General features: G+C 44.8%; 1 pseudogene across 1 annotated transcript; it reads left to right on the forward strand.

The window, feature by feature from the left end:
* The first annotated feature begins 275 nt into the window (after nt 1-275).
* On the forward strand, nt 276-20,705 carry LOC311428618 (ubiquitin carboxyl-terminal hydrolase 42-like; annotated as a pseudogene). Its single transcript has 22 exons — nt 276-386; nt 483-614; nt 1,497-1,639; nt 2,692-2,739; nt 3,738-3,891; nt 9,439-9,530; nt 11,132-11,369; nt 12,119-12,319; nt 12,916-13,026; nt 13,186-13,288; nt 13,493-13,560; nt 13,717-13,787; nt 14,319-14,401; nt 15,319-15,430; nt 15,808-15,948; nt 16,143-16,243; nt 16,707-16,848; nt 17,056-17,337; nt 18,143-18,231; nt 18,766-18,920; nt 18,993-19,867; nt 20,379-20,705. The product of its transcript is annotated as a ubiquitin carboxyl-terminal hydrolase 42-like (transcript).
* Nucleotides 20,706-23,101: the final 2,396 nt, after the last annotated feature.

The raw sequence follows: 23,101 nt of genomic DNA on the forward strand, positions 1-23,101 counted from the left end.
TGTGCGGACAATAGACTTCGGATGGATTAGATGATTTTGGACGTCCAGACTGTAAATATTTTATCATTTTGCTACTTGGGCATGGAATTGTGATATAAGTGTTCCCAAGGAACTAGTGCTTTTGTTTTAATTAACTTCGATGTTGTTATGCTGAAAATATTCACTGAGAGAACCTTTTGGAACAAACCTATGAAGAAAGCAATTTTTTTCTGTGATCAAAACAGTTTCATTGGTTGGTAGACAACATTCAGTTAAAGTGTGTAAAATTTCAGATAGTCACAGCGCCTATGTTTTGCAAGACACTGCATATTCAATGGTGAGGAACGAAATGGATACAGAGTTTAGACGACTTTGTGAACAAATTAAAGAATCTCGTGAGAAAAGAGGTACGTGCTTTAACGCTAAGGATTTGAAGACTTGTCTCTGCATTTGTAACTGAAAATGCACGACGAAGATCTTTGGTATCTATTCTTTCTTGCAAGGTCGCACCTCTGCAGCGTGTGCTCCATGCGACAACTCCAAGTCACCACAGCAGAACCCTGCTACTGAAGACGAGAAACCAGATGAGGAGATGCCAGCGGCACCTGTAGATGCCAGTACACCCATTTCTAATGGCAAGTTGCATTTTATTCAGCTGCTCTTGTCGTTCATACCTTCTCTGTTCTTGAGGCGCAACAGGTGTCTCTGATGCCTGGCTCTTTATGGCAGAGGTAGTTTGTTTTCAAATTGACTTCCAAATGGGAGAGAGAAATCCAGAGGTCATTCATTCAATATAGCGATGAATTAAAGTTCAAAGAAAGTTGGTTCATTTGATGTACTCTTACTGGAACTTCATTTTGTAAACAGAACGACCCCCCACTCAAGGATATGACAGCTTCCCTCCCGTACTAAAAATGATAGTGCTCACCCTTGTAGGAGCAGCAATGTGAAGAAGGTCAAGGGCAGTAAGAAGGGTTCGAAGCTTTGATATAACAAGCCTTACACTTTTTTTGACAGAGCTCCTAATAAGCATCTTTAGCAAGGTCTGGAGATGGGAGAAAAACTCAAACTAGATTTTAATTCTAGGATGTATAATGTCAAGCTTGACTGTTCCTCTGAACAGTCAATTGAATTATTTTTTTTTTTAATTTAAATTAATTAGTTTATTTTTTTTAATTTAAATTCATTTGAATATAAAGTTTTTTGTTTTTGTTGTAGTTTTTCACGAAACACTAAGTTTATGTGAAAGGTTTTGCTGCAATATCTTTTTGCCAAGGATATTAAGCTTAAGTTATCCACAAGAAAACGGTGGGGAAAGGGAAGCTTTAGTTTTGAAAGCTTTTTTTTTTTTTTTCTCTCCCGGTTTTTCTTGAGCACAGCAGCGTTTCAGTGTCTGCCTGCCATTAGTTGCCCCACTACCAAGTCAGGAGGGTCAATTAAACTTGCGTGAGGCAGAATTTCTTTATCTGAGTCTACGTGGTTCACATAAATATATTCTTGTTTCCTTCTTTCCCTAGGATTATTCTTCTCCCAGTATTGAATGTTTCAACAGACACCGTTTAAGATCAATGAGCAAAAGCATCCTGCGGTGTTCAGTCTCCAGCTTTGAAGAAAGTATGGCGGTACTGAGGGGAAATGTCAAGAGAAGATGCTTTTCAAGGTACTGTATTTCTATATGTTCAATCTCTGTTCGATTTGTAGATTGAAAAGCAAGAGAGAAAGCATGTGCAGTGAGTTGTGGCCTGATAAACCTCCGGCTAAAATCAGCAGAGGCCTATGAGCATGCTGATGGCGTACCAGTACCTTAAAACTAGAATCCCTCTTCTCAGTGAAAGTCTTCTGCTTTTCTAAAAAAACCTGTTTTTTTCCCCAACCCCTTTGAGGTGTTGTTGTGGTTTAACCCGGCCGGCAGCTAAACACCACACAGCCCTTCTGCAACCCTCCCACCTCCCTCTCTGGGATGGGGGAGAGAAACGGGACAGTGAAGCCCGCGAGTTGAGATAAAGGCAGTTTATTAAGACAGGAAAATAATAATAATGATGGTGATGATGATAGTACTGCTACTAGTAATGTGTACAAAACAAGTGATGTACAATGCAGTTGCTCACTACCCGCTGACCAGTGCCCAGCGTAACCCCTAGCAGCCCGGCTGCCCCGCCCTATCCATGGTGCAGCGTGTTGCCATAAGGCATAGAATTCTTTGGCCAGTTGGGGTCGGCCATCCTGAGTCTGTCCCCTCGCAGCTGTTGCTGTGCGCCGATTCTGATCGCCAGTAGGACAGTGAGACACCGAAAGGTCCTTGGCTTGTTGTAAGTACTGCTCTGCAGCAATTGAAACATCGGGGTGGTATCAGCAATCTTCTAAACATCCTTTCACACATTCTAAGCCAAAACATAGCAACCTACCCGCTACTAGGAGGAGAACTAACGCTGTCCTAACTGAAACCAGGACATGTATCTTTTCCACTTGGGTGCTATTGCTCATAATTTTGAGAATTCAACATGAGCAAGCTAGGAAATGTGGGTACATACAGAACCGCGTGTATATGGCACGCAACAGACTTGGGATGTGGATCCTGCGTGAGGCCTACAGGCTTCTCTTTGTATACCATGGAGCACTGGCTTGTAAACATGGTGAAATTTCCCATCCTTGATGGGTCTAATACAACAAGTCTTTTCTCCCTTCTCTGCCCTGTCCTCTTTCTTAATGTAGGCAGTTGAGAAAGCTAAAATTGGAACGAAAAAAAAGAATATAGCACAGGTAAGTGGCTGTAAGTCCCCGGGATACCTATTTGCGCAGGTTACTGAAGAGGATGGCACTTGGTCACTCCATGGCTTTCATTTGGCCCCAAAGCCTTCTGTAGTCAGCTGAATTCACTCCTCAGTGACTTTTCTGTGAAGAGAGGTAGGTGCAAATAGGAGATTTTATGAATTCCTTGGGGAGGGAGCAGTGTGAATTGCAGCTTGGTAGGCACAAAGCAAACTGTTCTAATTGTGCAAAGTAAATCGATACTTGGTAAGTTCAAACTCAGTTTTATAGCTGGCAAGCACAAAAGTAAACCTTAGCTGTGATCCTAGCAGCACAGTGGTGTAGCTCTTCCCTTCCCCTTGTCCTCTTGGCTCTTTTAATGACAGTGCAAGCAACCAACCTGTGCCAAAGGGTGCTGTATGGCAAACAATGGGCAGGCTTTTTTCTAAAAAGCACGAGTTTGAGTTATGTGGTGTTTGGGTGTTTCTCTTGAAACGATTCTTCCCTCCTTGAGCTGTTAGATCCTAATGCAGGAAATGGAAGTGCTGCATGCATAAACAGAGTAATCAAACATACACCTCTTAGGAAGAGGCTTGCAATGTCCTAGTGTTTGTTTTGAGCACTGTTAGATACAGTTTGACATGAATGGAGTGAAAACACCTTAGAGAAAGGTGTTGATTGTTCTCACTTTTCCAAGACAGAAATAAGTGGAGTAGATTTCCCTCCTGCATGGAACAAAAGTTGCACGTTTGTTTTTGTCTGTCTAGCTTTCAGTCTCTTTAAAAATTTCCCTACAGGTCCCAGTTTTAAGTAGACAGTTTAAACGTGCAGAGCGATAAATTAGTGGAATGCAGTGGTTGTGACACCAACTTCTGATCTGAAATGTAAAGAAAACTCAATCCACTTCAGGGTGCCTTTTTTGTCTGTCTGTTTCCATTTTACAAGAGCAACGGTGAAATAAGGAGAATCCCATCTTCACTGTTTCAAAATCCTTTGTTTCTGCGTTTCAGTCACCAGAACATTGAGGAGTAGAGCTGGTGCAAAAACTGTGAGACGAGTCCACGGAGAAAACAGGGACTTGGAGCTGCGCCGCAGCTGTAGAGTCGGACACAGTCGGTACTCGACTACTAACTCGTCCATTCTATTTGACAAACTTATGACAAAGTAAGTCATCTTTTCTTGCAGACCTCGTAGAATGATCTTTCTTAGCAAGCCTTTGCACTATGGCATGATGTTGGCCTCGACTTGCTCTTTATTTTGACAGCAAAGAGGTATGGCTGCTCCTGGCATTTCCTTCCTGTTTACAGGGAGACACCGTTACCTGGCTAGATAAACAGATTTTCTTGAAGGTGCTATTTCAGCATATAAGAATTGATTTAAAAAACAACAACAACAGCAACAGCAACAAAAGTGCTTCATGGCTTGCTAGTTTTGTAATCTCACATTTCTCCAGGAATACTTGATTTGCTGCATTTCACCATTACACTCGTCAGCGCCGCTGATTCTGGTTTATCACTATTTGCATTGCAAATCTCCTTGTCCAAAGCTTAAACTGATGTATGCACTGCTTGAAAACAAAACCTGAAGTTGCAGAGCAGTAGACTCAAGTCATTATGTTAGCCGCTGTGTAACCATACTGCTTTCCAAGCATAAGATGTCCAGCTTATTTTGTTTCTATGAAGAGTTTAAATGGCTCCCGTTAAGCAAAGATGTCCCCACACTGATACTTACTATTAAGCAAGGATTCCACCTCCTTTGGCTGAGGTCTGCTCCCTTACTCACATTGGAACATTCATCCAAGTAGCCTGCAATTCCACACTCTCGGGGGAAAGTCCATAGAATAGAAAAGGTTCCTCCAGTCTCTTCCTCAGCCTTTTTTTGAAGCACGCAATAAAGCAAAACATTCACAGGCTGCCCTTCCATGCAAAACAAGGCAAATTAGTAAGACAGGAGCCACAAAACTGATTGTCCTTTAAAGTTAAAATGAGATTTGAAATAGATCGAGTTAGCAAGTGTTGTAAGTCTGTAGCTAAGTCTGGTTTTGCCAATGCAGCACAATTCGCTATCACGTAGCCAGAGCTGCTTCTGTAGCTCCAAGAAGCAAAACTGCTTTGACAAAATACTGTGTCATCAAAGCATTCGTTGGCTCAGTAGGCACGGCTCAGGTTCAACAAGTTTGTGAAAAAATGAGTACTAACAGAAGCAGCAGGGTCCAAAGAAACACTTTATGTCCCCACTGCGAAATGAGGGGCTTTACCTTGAGTGTTATGCACACTGTCAATAGAAAAGCACTGTAACAGAATCTGCCACGGCAGTTTGCATGTTACTGAAAGACCATCAGAGTGGGACTGCAGCAAGATCATTGCGAAGTTACAAAAAAACCATGTGGGGGTGGGAGTTTAGTTGCGTTCGATAACACAATCTTAGATAAAGATTTTGGTCTTAACGTAAAAGTAAGGATGTCTACTGATTTCTTCAACTCCAACAACTGAAGCCCAAGCCTGAAAAATCGCCTTTAAGAATGCAAAGAAAATATTTAACTCTTCTGTATGTTCATACTTTGCTATCAAGCAAAGGAATGAATGCTGATGCCTTAACTATGTAGGGCTGTAGCTTACAGAGAGACTACACCTTCCTGTTTTTTTCCCTTTAAAAACATTAAGTGTACGTGACATTATTTGGGGGTGTTTTCACATGCAAAGCCTAATGCAGTGCATGCAAGCCCTGTCATCTTCTTCGTCTAGTAGTGTCGCGTTAAGGGGTGTAGCCGATTGACCGTCATGGGTCCCGTCGGATTCAGGGTGCTGAACTATCACGGTCACGGATTCACCAACAACGCAGTACGGCCTCGCTCTAGTCGCATTCAAGGAGAACTCTCACAGCTAGGAAGAATGCAATTAAGTGCAATTTCTTACGGCGACAGGTACACAGGTTCTTTGGATTGTCAGTGATAAATTCACTGTCTGCAAAAGCAAGCTAGCATGCATGAAATGCACAGGTACACAGCCTAGGTATTAAGACATTAAAAAGCATCAAAACTCTAGAGATTTCTAAGATTCCACAGAGACGCCTGGTATAAGCAAGCGTTCAGATCTTACCCCACGGCGTCCCAATGGAGTGGGGGTGGGGGAGTGAGAGGCTCAGCCTGTCGAGTGATGTCAGAAGGAATCCTTCCTGATAGTATCTTCCCTAACATCCCCTTTCTCTTAAAGCAATTGGTATTATTTTCTATCTTTAAGGTGGAGCTTGAGTGACTCTAGTCATGCGTATCTTGGTTGTGCTTGGTAGAAATGATCTCACTTGCGTTTAAAGGTACAGGCTCTGAGAAATTCCGAGGGCGTGCTCAGTGAGGGGTGGTTGCACCTTGGAGGCGGGTAGCTTTTGGGATGGAGGTGTGCTTATGATGCCTAGTCGCTTAAGGCGATTACTCCACAAGTAGTAACTTAGTGTTGATTTAACTACAGCATATCTAAAACATAAGAAGGATGTTAGTATGGAAGAAGCCGATGAAACCAGTCCTTAAATCTTACTACTTACTGTGCGTGAGCAGACTGGCGTGAGTTTTAGCTATACTGGCAAATATCAAACCACACCTGTGTCGTCCCAAAGCTGGGAAAAAAACAAAAACAAAACCAAGGAAATGTTGAAGCAAATAGGGAGGCGTGTAGCTTGTGCAGTCTTTTAGCTGAGAAAATAAAGAAGGAGAGAGACAGGTAGCCTTGAGCTAGCAGAAGCAAGGAAGAGAAGGGCTAAAAGGGAAAAAACAGGAAGGAGAACACCAGCTCCAGACTGACCTATAGTAACCTTTTTCTCATTAAGGGTCATTAGCACATTAAAAATCACACCTGTCAAAATGCTAATCTATGCTAATGTGGGATTCGGTGTGTGTCCCCCCTCTCCTGTTCCCCCTCCCCCCCGGTATTCCTCTGTAATGCACAAGCTCAGTGGAGATAAGTTAGGTGAGCTGTAATAACCAATCCAAAGGAGCCAAAGAGAGAGTTTTCACAAGTTTCCTGTGTATAAATGACGGTGATTCGAGTCAGAGGTGTGCTTGCTTTGCGAAAGATGGCCAAGTGCCTGACTCTGCAGAGTTCTATAAGTAATTATATAATTAAAAGACCTTCGTGTGCATTCCGACTCTGGGTGCTTATTGGCGCGGTGCACTCTGCACGAACCTGCAGACAACATCTGTACTCGGTGTCATGCCTACAGACAACCCTTTACTGTTGGGACCTGCATATTTTTCTGTGCATTCAACACAACCCCTTTGGCACAACTAGTTAACCACGTAGCTGCCAGTCCACCACTCAGTTGCACTTGTGAAGAGGAAAAGCTATTTCCGTCTACTGGAGGAGCACATCCTCTAAATGCAAGCTTCACTCAGCTGGTCATTTACTGCAGGACAAGATTTGAAAAGTGTTGTTGAGTTCTGGGTTTCCTGCTTACAGGAAAAATTAAGTGCTAGATCGCCCTCTACTCCGCTTTGTCTGCTGCATTTTATGGAGATTAAACTGATTTCGTTTGCTCCTCCGTTTATGGACAATGAGCTGAAGGAACAGGTACAGCACATTAGCCTGGAATGCCTTCCCTCCCAACCAAAGTAAACTGGAGCTGTAACTAACACAAGCAAAAGCAAGGCTTCTGTGTTTTCAGCTGAATAAAGTTCCAACAAAATCATCCTCTGGGATTTGAAGCTTACTTCACATGACATGCCAACGACTCTTTTCCCTCCATTGTAAAGCGGATCCCTGCTGTTAGTTGCTCTAGAAGCAAAGGAATCATCGGTTTGGTTACCAAATAGCCGCTTCTGCAAACGAGAAGTGTTGTGCTCTCTCTTCCCTTTGAATGACTCCACACTTCTCATCAGCTACTGGATTGCTGACCTAGAATCAGAGAACATCCCAAGGTGGAAAGGACTCCCAATAATCACCAAGTCCAACTCGTGGCTCCACACAGGACCACCCCAAAGTGAGACCCGATGTCTGAGAGCATTGTTCAACACTTGTTGACCTCCGTCAGGCTCGGTGCCATGAGCAGTGCCTTGGGCAGCTGTCTCAGTAGCCAGCCACCCCCTCAGCGCAGCGCCTGAGGCGCACGGGGCTCGGCGGGGCGGCCCGGGAGGGGAGGACGGCGGGGCGAAGTGGCAGCTCCCTCAGAGCCGTCTCCCCGCCGCCTTGGCCGCATGTCGTGGCTTTTTCGTGTCGGGGCTTTTTCATGTCGTGCCCTCGGTCTCTCGCCGTGGGTGAGATGCTGCTCCCCAGCGCGGACCCCTTGCGCGCGGGGCCTGCCCGCGGCGGCGGCGGGAGGGAAACCCCAACCCCAAAGCCCTCCCGGCAGGGAGAGCTCGGGGTGAGGGCCGATCCGGCACCGACAGTAAACACACGCCGGAGGAAACGCTCTGGTTTTAGCCATGAGCAGCGCGGCCAGGTTCACAAGGCGTCACGCTGGAGCTCCGAGTTCGGCGGCGTTCCGAGGCCGTTGTGGCGGTTGTGGAGACGGCCCCGGCTGAGGTGGCTGCTGCTGTCGCTGCTGTCCCCTCTGTCCCTGCTGTTGCCGCTGTTGCCGCTGTTCCCGGACCTTGGAGACCCCCGGCGGCTCCCTGTGCCAGGCCCTGTGGCCCCGGGGAGCTGCCCGCCGCCTCGTCGGCCAGCCCGGCAGCAATCCTGCCAGCACAGAATAGCCCACTGCGTTTCAGGGTAAAGTGACGATTAATTTCTATTTCCTGGCCTGGGTGCTGCTTTCTTCTTTAAGGAAGCTTCAAGGTTGAAGGTTCAACTCAGTTATGTCAGGGTTCAACTCCGTTTCGTGAAGGGGCTCTTGTACGAAAGCTTAAGCTGGGATTGACTCTCTGCTAAGCGGAGGCCAAACGTGGACCTACTGAGAAGCAGGTCCTAAGTGATAACATTTTCTAAAGAGACTGCTAAACACATCTGAAGAGTGCTGCTGCAGAACTCTGAATGGGGGGATAGCAACTGTCTTAAGTGATCTGGAATCTTGAATTTACTTTTCAATGGACAAGAGGTGTGTCTCTCAAGGCAAACAAAGAGAGGAGTAACACCCTCTCTTGTCACTCATGTCAACATAAATTTATGCTCAGAGCGTAGGTGTAGGAACAGCATCGGTATGTATATGGAACATCGGGAGAGGAAGCTCTATCGGTATTTACAGTTTTTCTACTACCTTGCCAGAGAGACGTCATCTCCAAATGAGAAATGGATGTATTTTGAAACAGTGGTGGTGGATCGGATTTCTTCTTTCTAGTGTTAATATTTGCTCTTGAATCGTACTTAATAGCTGGTAACACCTCAATCAGTTGTCAAAAATAAACTTAAAAATGTGTAAGGCTTATCTCATTGGTCAGTATAAAGATCAAGGTCTTCCCTTCCCTTCCCTTCCCTTCCCTTCCCTTCCCTTCCCTTCCCTTCCCTTCCCTTCCCTTCCCTTCCCTTCCCTTCCCTTCCCTTCCCTTCCCTTCCCTTCCCTTCCCTTCCCTTCCCTTCCCTTCCCTTCCCTTCCCTTCCCTTCCCTTCCCTTCCCTTCCCTTCCCTTCCCTTCCCTTCCCTTCCCTTCCCTTCCCTTCCCTTCCCTTCCCATTTTCCCCAGTATTGTTTTTCTGTTCTCCTTCTCACTGCAGTCTTGATTTTGTTTCTTGTCCCTTAAGTATGTTTCCAATGTGTTGCTGAAACATTTTCCCTTTCAATCCTAAAAAAGGAGCTGTCACTGGTGAAGATCGGAGCTTATCCCTGAGCCCAGGAGCTGTCACCTTAGTCTTCCAATCGGACAAGGACGACTTCATTTCTCATGTAAATGCATTTGTCAGGTTTGCGTATTGTTTTTTCAGGAATGGAAAGTGTGTATAGAATGGATTTAAAATCAATTTTAAATGTAAAACGTCAAGGCAAAAAAGTTCTAATTACAACCTCTGCACACAATTTGCCAGCCGTGGGACTAGGAGTTTTCTTATTTACTGTGTTTTGTTTAACGTGTCTGAAGTTTAATGGACAGCAATCAAGGCGTGCTAGAAATCTGAAAGCACTTTATGCTTTGTTCTCTCCGTCATTTTGGTATAACAAACTAGCTTATGTTTTAAACCCTCCATGAGGTTAGTGGTTTCCCTAAAGGTAACAAGTCCCTGTGTGCTACAGTAAGACAGTAACAAAACATGAAGTATAGAAGTTCATCCTGTCATTATTCAGCTTCTGCCTATGGACACACAACTACGCTTATTTAAAGCGGTATCACCTTGAAACCTAATCAGCATTTTAAAAAGGACTTTGTAGCAGTTACTGGCTTTTGTCCTGGAGGGCTGAGGTTTGTTTTGTTTTGTTTTACATTCAGCATTTCCGTTTCTAGCTTACATTCCCCTGTTGTTTTGCATGAGGAAAGCGTGCAACTTTAGAAAGGAGAACGGAAAGAGCTGCTTTTTAGTCTAACTTTTCAGTTTGTCGTAGGAGTTTTAAATGTGGTAGGAGTAAAACACCAGAAGTACTGCTGCCAAAGTTATATTCAAACTCGTCTTTCTTGGAGAAGCAGAAGAAGCCCAGGGAGAAATAAATTTGCAAACATGCTCTTCATGCTCTCCTTTCCGAAGATTTCTCTGAGATATAGCCCATCCTCTGTGGGTTTTGAGGTATATGGTTCCCAGGAGTGAAAAGGAGGGCCAAACATCTCTCCTCTTGGATCTCAGCATGCCAGGGCTTTGGTGTACTGCCACTTACAGCTCCGCTTTTTCACCTGGAAAAAGCGACCGCATGATGTAGACTGAGGAGCCCTCACAGATTAACTTGCTATCACCAAGTGACGCCCATGAAAGGTGTATTTAAAAGCTAGGCTCATTCTAGAATCACAACAAACCCCTCATGACTGGTGCAGTAGACAGTGAGGTAGAGGGCGAGCCCTGGAAAGACAGAAGAAAAGTAGCAGTGAGTTCTGGGTACCTTTGTGCAGACGAAACAGAAAAACGCAGGCAGTGAAGTAATAGTGTTCCGTTACTAATGCCAGCAATAGATAATTGCAACAATTATCTATTAGATCATAGGTACTAATTAACAGATAATTGCGCAACTCCGGAAATCAATAAATAACTGATTCCCCTCAGAGAATGTCTTCTACATTTTTATATTAAAAAGACTCCAGAGTTGTAATGGATTAAAATCCTACGGAAGGGAAAGAAATGGCATCAGCCACTAGTTCTGCAGAAGCGAAAAGTAATACTGATAGAGTTTAGATGGAAATTTTCACTTTGTGTGTTTAGTTTGGGGATTCTTTTTAAATCATTCATACCAGCGATTTAGTTCTTAAGGCTGTTTCTTTGAGATTAAGTGACAGGACTTCTGTTACTCTTTTCTTCTTGGAGTGCTTCTTGATAGTCTTACGTCAACCAGAACTTCTGTCTCTGTCGCAGATGTGAACAATGACCGTAGCTAAGAAGCCCAAATCTTCAAAGCCTAAAAAGCCCTCTTCAAGGCGGTCTGGCAAATCCAAGAAACCAAGTCCTAAAATACTGATGTCACGCACCGCCAACTGGGGCCGGATAGTGCCTGCAGAAGATTCAAGCCAAGTCTCTGTGGCCCAAGGACGTGGAGGTGCTATTTACTGTAGATCATCTGAAAAATCTAAGGCTTTTGCCCCAAGAGATCTAAGTAAGTGTGCGTTCTATCCTGCCTCCATTGTCTTCAAAGCAAAAGTAGAAAATGCAGTTCTTACTTGTTGCACTGATAGAGAAGGGGACTACTGTGAAGAAAGACTTCAAAAGCGAATCCCCTAAGGCAACTGAAGTGACTGATGTTACAGAAATTAATTTTGATATATTTACAGTCAACAGAGAAATACGGGGAGCTTTTTGTAATGCACAGATTCCTCCATGTCTTTTCTGTTTTGCAGAGAAAAGTGTTTGATTGTTGCTATTCACAGCTTCCATTTTTCACAGGTTTTTTGAAGGATAACATTGCTCAGGAAAAAATCTGGTATCTGTAGGGGTACCGTCATTCCTAGTTCCTAGTTTTTACGTTTTTACCGTATAATTTCAAGTCTAAGTTTGTGGTTTAAGTTATAATAAGGAAAAAAACAGTAGTTGAGTTAATCAGGTTAAAGATTATAGATGGAGAGGAACTTGGCGTTAGGTGCTACAAACAGAATGGCAGTTAGCCTTGCCTTAGAAGAATTAAAATGGTTGACTAAAATTGTTTTTTGATTTTTTTATTTTTTTTCCCCAAAACATTGTGTTGACCAGCCAATTTGAATTTGGTGGTATTAAAGCTGTCTGCAATAAGTTTTTCTGGTTTGGATTGTAGCTAGCTCCTCTAGGTGCTCCTGCAGAATAGTATTTTTTTAAATACCTTTCTTCGAAACAAACAAACAAGATCTCTTTTTAAATTTAACTTTCTTGCAGTCGTTAATGATGGAATTGCTCCGCCACAGAGCATTCTTTTTCCACCTGAGAAGATTTGTATGGATTGGCGAGAAACACAAAGTGTTGGAGTTGGCCTGTACAATCTTGGCAACACATGTTTTCTTAATGCTACTCTACAGTGTTTGACCTACACACCCCCACTTGCCAATTACATGCTTTCTCTTGAGCACAGCCAGTCATGTGAGTACTTTCTAACAGTATTTTGAATCTGTTGGATAGCTCTGAAGGTGAAAGAACAGCAGTGATTCTGTGAGATAAGCTTATTTGCCTGATTTTACCTGTAGCAGCTGGCTTTGAGCACTGTATTAGCAGTGGGCTCCGAATAGCATATGGAGTGCAATTAATGCACCATGTTTTATTTATTTATTTAGTTATTTGTTTGTTTGTTTGTTTGTTTGTTTATTAAAGGATTATTTATTGCTTCATGGGAATAATGAAGTGCATTGGACAGTAATGCATTTGGTAGTAATTTTAGAGAGTAATACATTTTGCAGCCTGTGGAGTTCACATTCCTGTCAGCCTTTACAACTGCGACTTTGCAGTAGTCTTTTAGATTTCTCATCACAACATGCATTTGAATACAGGCTTAGTGGATATTTTTCTTCTGTCAAGTTGTGTGAAATGAAATGTTACAAGACTGTTGGGACATTGGCATCTTGGGAGAATAGAATGTAGCAAGGAGAGTGGATATTGTATCTATAGTTTAAATTGTACTTAGATGTTTGTAGTTCTGGATATTTCGCTGGACTGGGATGCTTTGCTCTTTCACTCTTCAGGTCGTGAACAAGATTTTTGCATGATGTGCACGATGGAGACTCACATTAACCAGGCCCTGCGTTGCACTGTTGATGCCATCGAGCCTACGCATGTTATCAGTAATCTCAGTCGTAAGTGGCTTCAGATGTGTTTCTTTTCGATAGCTTGTAATCTTCAAATAATTATTTGATGTGTCTAAGTGGTTTTAACACTCCAATGAAGAGAGATTTTAGAAATACAAGAATGATTTCATTTTTAAATGAGGTCAATACTATCATCTTCTTATTTAGGAATAGGACAACATTTCCGTTTTGGCAGTCAAGAAGACGCACACGAGTTCTTGCGCTATACTGTTGATGCTATGCAGGAAGCGTGCTTGAACGGAAGCACCGAGTAAGCATAAACAAGTTCACTTTCATACATTCTCTAGCACCTTCTAGTCCTTTATTTACTCTCAGAAATGATCTCTAGCACCTTTTAGTGCCTTATTTACTATCAGCAACGCAAGTCTACATCATCCTTGGTTTTCATCAAACTCTTTGAAGAGTTGACTCTGTGCCTTAAATCTTCTGAGGTCTGATTATAATTTATTTCCAGATTGGACAGATCTTCTCAAGCTACCACCATCATTCATCAAATATTTGGAGGATTTCTAAGATCGAGAGGTACTTGAAAAAATATTCCTGTCCTTAGAACTGATCTGTGACTTTTGTCGGTAGTAAAGCAGTCTGTAGTTTGTCTAAATTAGTATCTGTCAACAACTTGAATTTGGACAGTTAGTCTCCTTCACATAATGTTAAGCATTTATATTTTGCTTCCAGTGAAGTGCTTGAATTGCAAAGCAATTTCGGATACGTATGAGGCATTTCTTGATATCACTTTGGATATAAAGGTAAGATGTTTTCTAAATATAATTCATGATGTTTAAGTACATGCATAACTTTCTAAATTAAACTTGTTTAACTTAAAAAACCAAACCACATATAATGTTAAAACGTAAGAGCTTGGTGGTGCTAAGGAAGTGGATTGGACTTTGTCCTTCCGTGGAACCCATGTAAATAGTCTCCACATTTGCATGGGGTTTAAGGGGAAAGAATTCTCTTTCTGCAAAAATTATAATGCTGTCATACTTCTTTGTTGTTCTACCTCAATGTACATCTAATTGTTAGACTGATGAATTTGTCCCCAGTATTGATGACAAAGTACACCGCAGATGCTGTCTAGGCTACTGGAAAAGTATTTGTTCCAAAGTCAAATGCCTTCCAGGTGAGGTCAATGCTGAGCATGCTCTTTCTGCCTCCTTCTTCACAGTGCTCCTAGTAGATCGCTTGAGTATGTTAGTAAGATTCTCTTATAAACTACTAGTATGTGTCTGGAATTTTGAATTACGGTGACTTTGCGCTCTTCTTTCTCGCTGCTCTAGGCGGTTTCGTCTGTTAGCAGAGCTCTGGAACTCTTTGTGAAACCTGAAGAGCTGGATGGAGAGAATTGCTATAAATGTAGCGAGTAAGATTTTGACGAATTAGGTCTTAATCCTAGATGTCAGTTTTCTATGTTGCATGACTCTGTTGGACTACCTCTAAACTTTGGATCTACTTACAAGTTTTGTGGAAGTTTATAAAAGACTTGGATTTTTGTTTCTTTGGAAGGGGGAAGTCTTGTTCATAGGCATTCCCTATGGGTTTGCAATTCTCTGGCCTTATTTTGCCATCAGAATTCAAAAAGGGCTACTTTTGTTCTTTCTATTTATTAGCTCTCGACAGTACTTTTCTTGATGTAAACTGCCCAGTTTCCGTTGTTCTCTGGGCTAGTGGCTAATTTTCACTGCTTACACCGTAGGTCCTACCTTGGAGCGGGCAATGTGTCAAACTGAACTATTTTGTTTCAAAGGATGGCAGATGGTTTCAGTGTCTTTCCAGACAAGCTCAGTACATGAAGACTTCCTACTGTTAAATGTCTCCCTCCTGTAGAATGACCATGTGCTTCTGTTGTATTTTTGATGTTGATAGTCGACCTATGTTGGAGATTATTTGCAATTTCTAGCCCTGGGGACCAAGGCTCTCTCGTTCCGCTTTCAGTATTTGTATTCCCCTTGAAAGCTGAAAGAATGTTTCCAGGATTGGAGTTCAAATAGCCACTTTTGTAGACCAAGAAATGGTACCTTGCCATCCAACCTGGTCATACCCTTTTGTGAGAGATTCCTGTTCCCGCTATGCTCTGAGTTGTTGGGAAAATTGACCTTCTTCTGTGTATTAACAAACCTGACACGCAGTGCATGGGTTTATGAAAAGAAAAAAGACCAACCTATTATGCAAGTAAATATCATTCAAATAGCATAGGCATGCGTGAGACATTAAAAGGAGTTTGTTTTGGGGGCGAAAAAAGAAGATGCCTTCAAACACTTATCTCTGCTTGGTTTTAAGGTGTAAAAAGATGGTTCCTGCATCCAAGAGATTTACCATACACCGTTCTTCCAAGGTTCTCACAATATCACTGAAAAGATTTGCAGATTTCACAGGTGGAAAGATCAACAAGGTATATTTACCACTGAAATGCAACTATATCATTGTGTAATGGGACATCCCCCAAAGCTGAAAGTTGTTAATATTTTCAGACAATAATTGTAGACTAACGACTATGGCTTATTCTTTCTCTTAATATCAATAAAGTTCCCGCTTGACAAGAAGCATATGCTTTCCTCTGAGAAGGCTGATTCATCAGGAAACAGTTCTCTGCAACTTCTAGTCTTAACCGTTGTTTATGGGAAGACTTATTTGTAGTGAATCAAGAAATATATTCGAGAAATATATTCTAGAAATCAATTCTAGTCTGTGTTTTTTGGAAGTGTTTTTCTCTGGCTAGTCCACGAAGTACTCTGGGATAATTTTTCTATCTTCTTGATGTCTCTTTAGGAGGTGAAATATCCGGAGTATTTGGACCTGAGAGCCTACATGTCGCAGTCAATGGGAGAACCACTGCTCTATGCCTTATACGCGGTGCTGGTACATCACGGTGTCAGCTGTCACTCAGGACACTATATATGCTATGTAAAGGTAGAAGTCAACAGCATTTCTAACAGGGTAAAGGTTGTGCTGGCAAACCAATTAAAGCATGACTAGCAGCTACTGTTTCTAGGGAAAAAGATTTCATTATATTTTTATTTGACATGTGTGTATTTTGTTCCTATCCGTGATTTCAATTGGAAAACGTGCAATTCACCTAAAGAAATCATTGTCTTTATTTGCAGGCTGGTAATGGACTTTGGTATCAGATGAATGATGCTAAAGTAGTGCGTACTGACATTAAAAGAGTTCTTGGTCAGCAAGCTTACATACTTTTTTATATCAGGTAATAACAAATCTTAAATTGTGTTCAGAAGAGATTTACTTTCCTGTTATTGATATTTTTCTGTTTTGCAAGTGTTTTTCTTGCTATCCCAGGAGAAGATTATTATTTGTCTAATTCAGTTCTGTCTAACCTGAAATTCTCTGTGTCGTTTATTATCTTTTGTTGCTTGGCCTTAAACTGCAGCACTTGTGTAAATTGCTATCTATGTGTTATCTGTAGCTGGCTACTTTAGAGAAGGAGAGAAATGAAGGTCATCTGTGGTGTAAGAATGAATTATTGCTCTGCAAGTGATAGTCTTAGTAGGAAGACTGTTCTCTACTTTTCAGTCTGTAGTCTTGGCGAAGCCTTCTGTAGAGAAGGCTTCCATATCGTATGAGCTGTTCCTCTAAAATGATAGGATGGGATTTAATCCAAGAGTAGGCTGAAAGAAAAACTAAACTACGATCACTGCTCTTTTCTGAAGGCGCTATGATTTGACACTTGGAGAACGTGCGTTTTACTTGCCAGCACCATCTTATCCCTGTTCATTCCCTGCTGGTCAGCAGGGGGCTAATAGTAAGCAGGCTGGATTTCTGGGACCACGACTTCTTCCTCATATGATTAAGGTAATTCAGGGAAGCGGGAGGGCAGATAACGGCACCAAACTGCTAGTGGGTTTGGGGTTTGGTGTGGGGTTTTTTGTTTGGTTTTAAGCATCTTTTTAGGTGTTAAGACCATTTGTAGAAACACTCAGTAGGAGAGTTTTGTGTTTCAAAATGTTACATGCAGTGTTTGCGTTAATCCATCTTGCAATTTCTTCTTTTTAAATACAGAATTCAAGCCGTTTAAATGGAAATGGATCCATAAAAGAGGACACAAAGACCACTGGTGTCACCCTAAAAAGGCCATCTTCAGCACCACCAATGGCCTGTGTTCAAAACCAGGCAATTACCAGGCCTTCAATGACTGATACGTCAAGAAAACAGAAGATCACCATCAGTATTCACAATAAATTGCCTGCTCGTCAGACTGTGTCACAGCCTGACTTTCTTAGCAGTGCTGTGGAGGATGAAGATCTCTACCAGGCTGTTCCTTCATCCACAATTACAAATTCGGTAATGCAAATGAAGCAAATGCAAACAAACAAAAAAGTTTCTGATGAAATTTTTGTGGAGCCAACAGTGAATGAAAATCCTAAACTCAGCTCTGATAACACAGTCCCTTATGGTGCAGAATCTTCAGGAAAATCTGAGGAGGAGTCAAAGGGCTTATTTCAAAGGAATTTGAAATGCAATGCAATGTCCTCTAATGGAATTTTGGTTGGAAAGGTAGTCCGTACATTGCAGCATTCCGATTCTTCCTGTCAGAATGCTGACAAAGGAAGATCCCAGCATGAGCTGCCAAAAACAGATTCACTAAATGGTGCTATTAGGTTAGTTAATGAATCTAAAGAAAACGGACTGAAACTTGATGATTCCACTTGCCGAGTTGAACCTGTTAAACCTTCTGAGATGTTCTTTTCTAAAACAAATGGATTGCTTGAAACATAGATTTGCTCCATCGAGAATTTCTCACCTACGATGTATTCGGGAGTGTTTATTGTGTTCCTAATTCAGGTGAAATACTGAGAAAACACAGCACACATGTGATCGTAAGGCTTTGTGGTATTATCCCCTTAGAATTTGCAGACCTGAGCTTACATTAGAACTTGTCAACTTAAGCTCAGCTGAGATAAAAATTCCTAAGTTTCATAAAGTAGATTTTGGGGGGTGAGTTGGGGTTATCTTTGAAGTGTAGATAATGCATACAACTGACAGCGGTCTTGCTTACCATTTAATGGAGACATTCTGACAAGACTAGTCCTCAGTACTACTACAAATAGTATTTTTTTGTCTGCTGACTTGTGCGTTTTAATTGCAGATGCCTGGAGCTATGCCTTCAGTCAATCGAGAAGTCATCACGGAGTCCTTCAGAGCCAGCCAGCTGAACAGCTTGTCAGAGGAAATGAGGTAAAATGAGCACAGTCTGATTAAGACAAGACTTTATGGAAGTTCGTTACAGTTTTATCTGTCTACTAATAGTATTTAATGGAAGGATTTAAATTAGTACAATTCCATACTGTGTGTCCAGTGTCACGAACAGAACTAATGATCAGCACTGAGCATATCACTCTGATGCAGGTTGGTGCCTCAAGGAGAACTTGTGTTCCTTTATAGAATGTTTTTCCATTTTTCTCCACTGTCTGGAGAAACACTGGCTGTTCCCCGCTCGCCCCTATGCCTTTTTTCTCAGAGCAGCAGGTGGAAGGAGACAGATGCGTTTGCTTTTTTAGTGCAATGGCTTCAGAAGCAAGAGGGGAAAAAGCACTTTCTCTGGGAGCTGAAGAAGGTGTCCTAATCACAGGAGAGGTTTCTAAATGGCATATCTTTGCGAGCGTTCCTGTAGTCCGGAGGTTTTTGTTTGTTTGCTCGACGTTGGAAGGTTTTACTCTTAATATTCACGTCCTTCAGCAGAAGTGAGAAATGGGTTTTTATTTTATGCAGTGTTGCGGAACCTCCGAAATCTCCTGGGAATGATGAATACCTCGCCCAGTACCAATGTGATGACGGTGGAGACAAGGAGAAACCAAGAAGATCAAAAGAACGTGACCTCATTTCAAAAGAAAATGTTTTGTACGGCAAAGACTCTTCTGAGCCTGGTGAGAAATTGCGGCAAACTTCCTCTCTCGAGTCTGACACTGAATGTAGCTCTAACAATCTTTCTTCCTTAGCTATTGCAGATAGACGCCAAGATACAAAGGACAAGACTAAAACCACTGAGAAAGAGCATTACCGAAGCAAGAGGGAACATGCTCCTAGTGAAGAGAAGGAGAGTCAAAAAGCAGGTCCTTCCAGCAAGAGGAGGTGTTCTCAGAGCGTGGAATTTGTTGAGCAAAAGAGTCACAAGCAGGAGTACTGGGAGGGAAGCAGGTACAGATCTTTCCCTCGTGAAAGAAACAGCCCTGAGAATGGCAGAAGAGCAGTCAAATATTCAAAGTACAGATCTGGCAGCGGAGGAAGATCAGAACAAGGTAGCAATAGGTACTACCGATCCAAAGGGGAAAGAAGTTGGAGCAGAGAAAGATACTATCGAGACGAAGCACGGAGATGGGAAAGATGTGGCTATTACAAGGATTACTATTCACCTCATGCGACAGGAGACAGTAGAGAGAGAAAGTTCTCTCACGGCGATTCAGCCTTTGACAGATCGACTGCAACTTACTACAGCAGGTCACATAAGCATTATCATTACAAAAGCGGATGGCCTCACGGTTCCCTCTTGAGAGAGGAAGATGTACGTCGCTTTGGCACACCCCGAGCAGACTTGCATCGTTGCTCGGTACCTCAGCAACATTCCAGAAGACATTCTCGTGAAAGACATGCGCTTCCACCTGTGTCAGCTCATTTGGAGAACTGTCGCCAGAAAACTGAAACAGAAGGAAACAGAAAAAGAAAATATACCCGTGCAGAAGGTAGTGAAAGTGAAATAGAAAGGAAAGACAGAAAGATAGAAAAGGAGCTTGTAGGTGGTGAAAAAAATGCAAAAATATCACAAGTTCTGGAAGAAAAAGAAGTCTAAGGATAAAGATGGAGAGAAGGATTCCAAGTAAGCAAGGATTCCAGCATACTCCGCATTTTTTATCCTAATTCTTTTCTGGGTGCTTCTCATGTCTTCCTTTTTTTTTTTTTTTTTTTTTTTTTTTTTTTTCCTGGTGGTTTCTAAGTTCTTTAGATAGCACCAGCTGGCTGGGGATCATGTTGTTAGGTTGATCAGTGAAGACAGGAAAGCTCTTGCTGAATTGTGTCAGAGCACTAGCTTTGGACCACATAGTTCGAATCACATCCGTACACCATTCCAGATTAGGTTAAAAGATTTTTTCTGCTTGCACGTATTCCAGAGCTAGCCGTTGTTAATGATCTGTGTACAAACCAGGACCTATGGTCCTTCAATCTGACGGCTTAAGTTTGCTGCATCTAAAGTAAGTTGCGTGTGCACAAAGCACCACAAAATAGCTGACATGCTGCAAATCATCACCTGTGGTAAAATAAATCAGGTTTCATATAGGCAACAAGTGCCACATCTTTTTTTCCCTTTTTAACTTGCATGTTTCTTTCAGACTTCATGATTTGTGTTTCTGTGCGCTCCGCTTTGACAATGCCAATCGCAAGCGTAAGAAAAAGAAGAAAAAGGAGAAGAAAAAGAAGAAAAAGGAGAAACACCAGGAAAGCAAAAGGCTCCTTGGAACACTTAGATCCTCGTTTCCAGAAGATAACGCGGGAGAAGAAGGAAGAATGCCATCCTCCAGATGGCTCTTCATGTCAGTAATGCAGAAGTGAGAGCAGTAAACAACCTTACAAGGAAGGGAAGACTTCCAGTGCAGGCGAAAGCAAGAAATACTGCTCCATCGCATCCAACGACTATACTAAAGGTAAGCGGCCGCAGCGTGTGTGAGGAATTCCTTTTATATTAATCTCGAGATTATTTCAAACAGTCTTGAAGTGCTTGATGACTTAACAGTCTGCAGATTTATTATCAAATCAAAAAAAAACCCCACTTGGTAGACTATTTTTTTCCCAGTTTTGAATGGCCACTAGGAAAGAAGGCCTGAAATAAAGAGGTTAAAGGCAAATGGTTTTCATTTGGTTTGATGATGAAGTGGCAAACAAGAGGAAGAGTTGCAAGCTCCCTTCTTAAATTCAGTCCAGCCAAGTAGGAAAAGTAAATGTGGACGGACAGCTGTATCTTGGCAAAGAAGATAGTAGGGAGCAAGGAGGTTCAGCAGTCAAGATGGAAGGTGATGCCATGAGGCTTAGAGGCTAGTAATGTTCTAATGAACATGGCCAAGTCTTGCGCTGGGCAGCCTGCTTGGGTCCAAAGCCTGCAGTCCTCCCCAAGATGTCGGCGAGGGGCTGGTGAGCCGTTGGGACGGAACCCCCGTTGCCCGGGTTCCCCAAGCAACCGCCCCACTCTCCAGCCACCATGGCAGGTCCAGCAGCCGGCTCCCGCTCCTCCCGGGGCTGCGGCCCTGCTGGCGAGCCCAGCGCCCCAGAGCTCAGCCCAGCGGCCTTTTTCCCACAGAGGGTTTCCCCAGACGGCTTCCGCGGCTTGCGCAGACGCAAAACTCCCCCTTCGTCGTCCCAGCCGTGCCGCCAACGGTGGCTGCCTGGCTGCTGCCCTCCCTCCCCGGAGCGACGGCGCTGCCCTTGCAGCCCCCGCAGGTACCCACCCTCCCCTCCGCGCTGCCCCAGGCCACCGTCTGGCACGTGGTGCCGGGGGTCCAGGGGCAGGTGCTGCAGCTCCCCGCCGGGGTGCAGCTGCCACCTGGGGGGCACCTCCCAGCCCAGGGGCACCACCTGCAGCTTGGGCAGCTCCCCGCCGGGGGGCAGCTCCCTGCTGTGGGGCAGCTCCCCGCCGTGGGGCACCAGCTGCAGCTGGTGCAGCTCCCCGCTGTGGGGCAAAACCTGCAGCTGGTGCAGCTCCCAACCATGGGGCACCAGCTGCAGCTGGTGCAGCTCCCCGCCGGGGGGCAGCTCCCCCACACCGCTCCTCCCTGTGCCCCCGTCCATCAGTGGGGACAGCCCATGGTGACGGGGACACTGGTACCCCACCATGCGCTGGGGCTGGGGCCCAGGGCCGTGCTCCATGGGGAGCTCCTGCACCCCGCAGGCACCTGCCTGTTGCAGGCCCCCGCCCAGCGCAACCCCCCGCCACCCCTCGTCCCGGGGCCTCCGCTGCGGGGGCAGGCGCTCCCCACGCCCCGCACCCTGAGCAGCAGCCGGGGGCAGCTGCCGGAGCCCTGCTTGCACGCCGTGGGGCTCAGCGAGGACCAGGGGCCCCCGCTGCCCGGCCCCACTGCCCCCAAGCCTGCCCAGGCTCCAAGGACCGCCAGCACCCAGACGGCGACGCCTGACGGTGAGTTTGGGGCTGGCACAGCCGGCCGCTGGGCGCCCCACACCCAGGGGCCATGGGAAAGCTGACATCGCCCGTCTTGGGGGATTTTCTTGCTTCGTCCTCAGCGGCGACAGCCCCGCAGGTGCCTGAGGAGCCCCCGCAGCTGCCCGAGCTGGGCCCTGATGCCTTTGCCGAGGCCTTTCCAGAGCTGGCAGGGGACAGCCAGCAGCTGCAGCACATGCAGGACGAGCTCCTGGCCGACCTGGACATCCCCATCCCCGGCATGGAGGAGCTGCTCAGCTGGCTCGATGCCGTGGAGCCCCAGGACGCCTTCCCCGATTTGCCCAGCAGTCCTGCCCTCAGCCGCTTCCTCTCGCAGCTGCCCGACCTCTGCGAGGACATCGAGGAGCCGAGCACGCAGGGACTGGAAGCCACAGGAGCCCTCGGTGAGGTCCCCTCAACCCCTGGGCTGCGCCCCGAGAAGCTTGAGGGTGGGCTGTCGCTGCAGTCCCCCGTCGTGCCAGCAGTGAGCCCCCCGCTCAGCCCTGCAGCCAGTCCCCTGCCCAGTGCGCTTAGGAGCCCCCTACCCAGTCCACCCCTGAGTCCCCCCAGGAGCCTCCCTGACACCCAGCTCCTCAGTGCCCTTAGTAGACCCCTGCCCCAACCCCCCCAGCGTTCCCTCAAGACCCACCCCAACCCCAAGGTCCCCAGTGCCCTTAGTAGACCCCAGCCCAAATCCCCCCCGAGTTCTCCCAAGAAACGCCCCAACCCCAAGGTCCCCAGTGCCCTTAGTAGACCCCAGCCCAAATCCCCCCCGAGTTCCCCCAAGAAACGCCCCAACCCCAAGGGCCGCACTGACCATAGGAGACCCCTGCCCAAACGCCCCCTGGGTCCCCTCAAGAGCCCCCCGCCTGCCCCTGCGTCCACCGGCACCAAGCGGGGGGCCAA

The sequence above is a fragment of the Aythya ferina genome (genome assembly GCF_964211825.1).
Source record: "Aythya ferina genome assembly, contig: HAP1_SCAFFOLD_103, whole genome shotgun sequence".
NCBI lineage: Eukaryota > Metazoa > Chordata > Aves > Anseriformes > Anatidae > Aythya > Aythya ferina.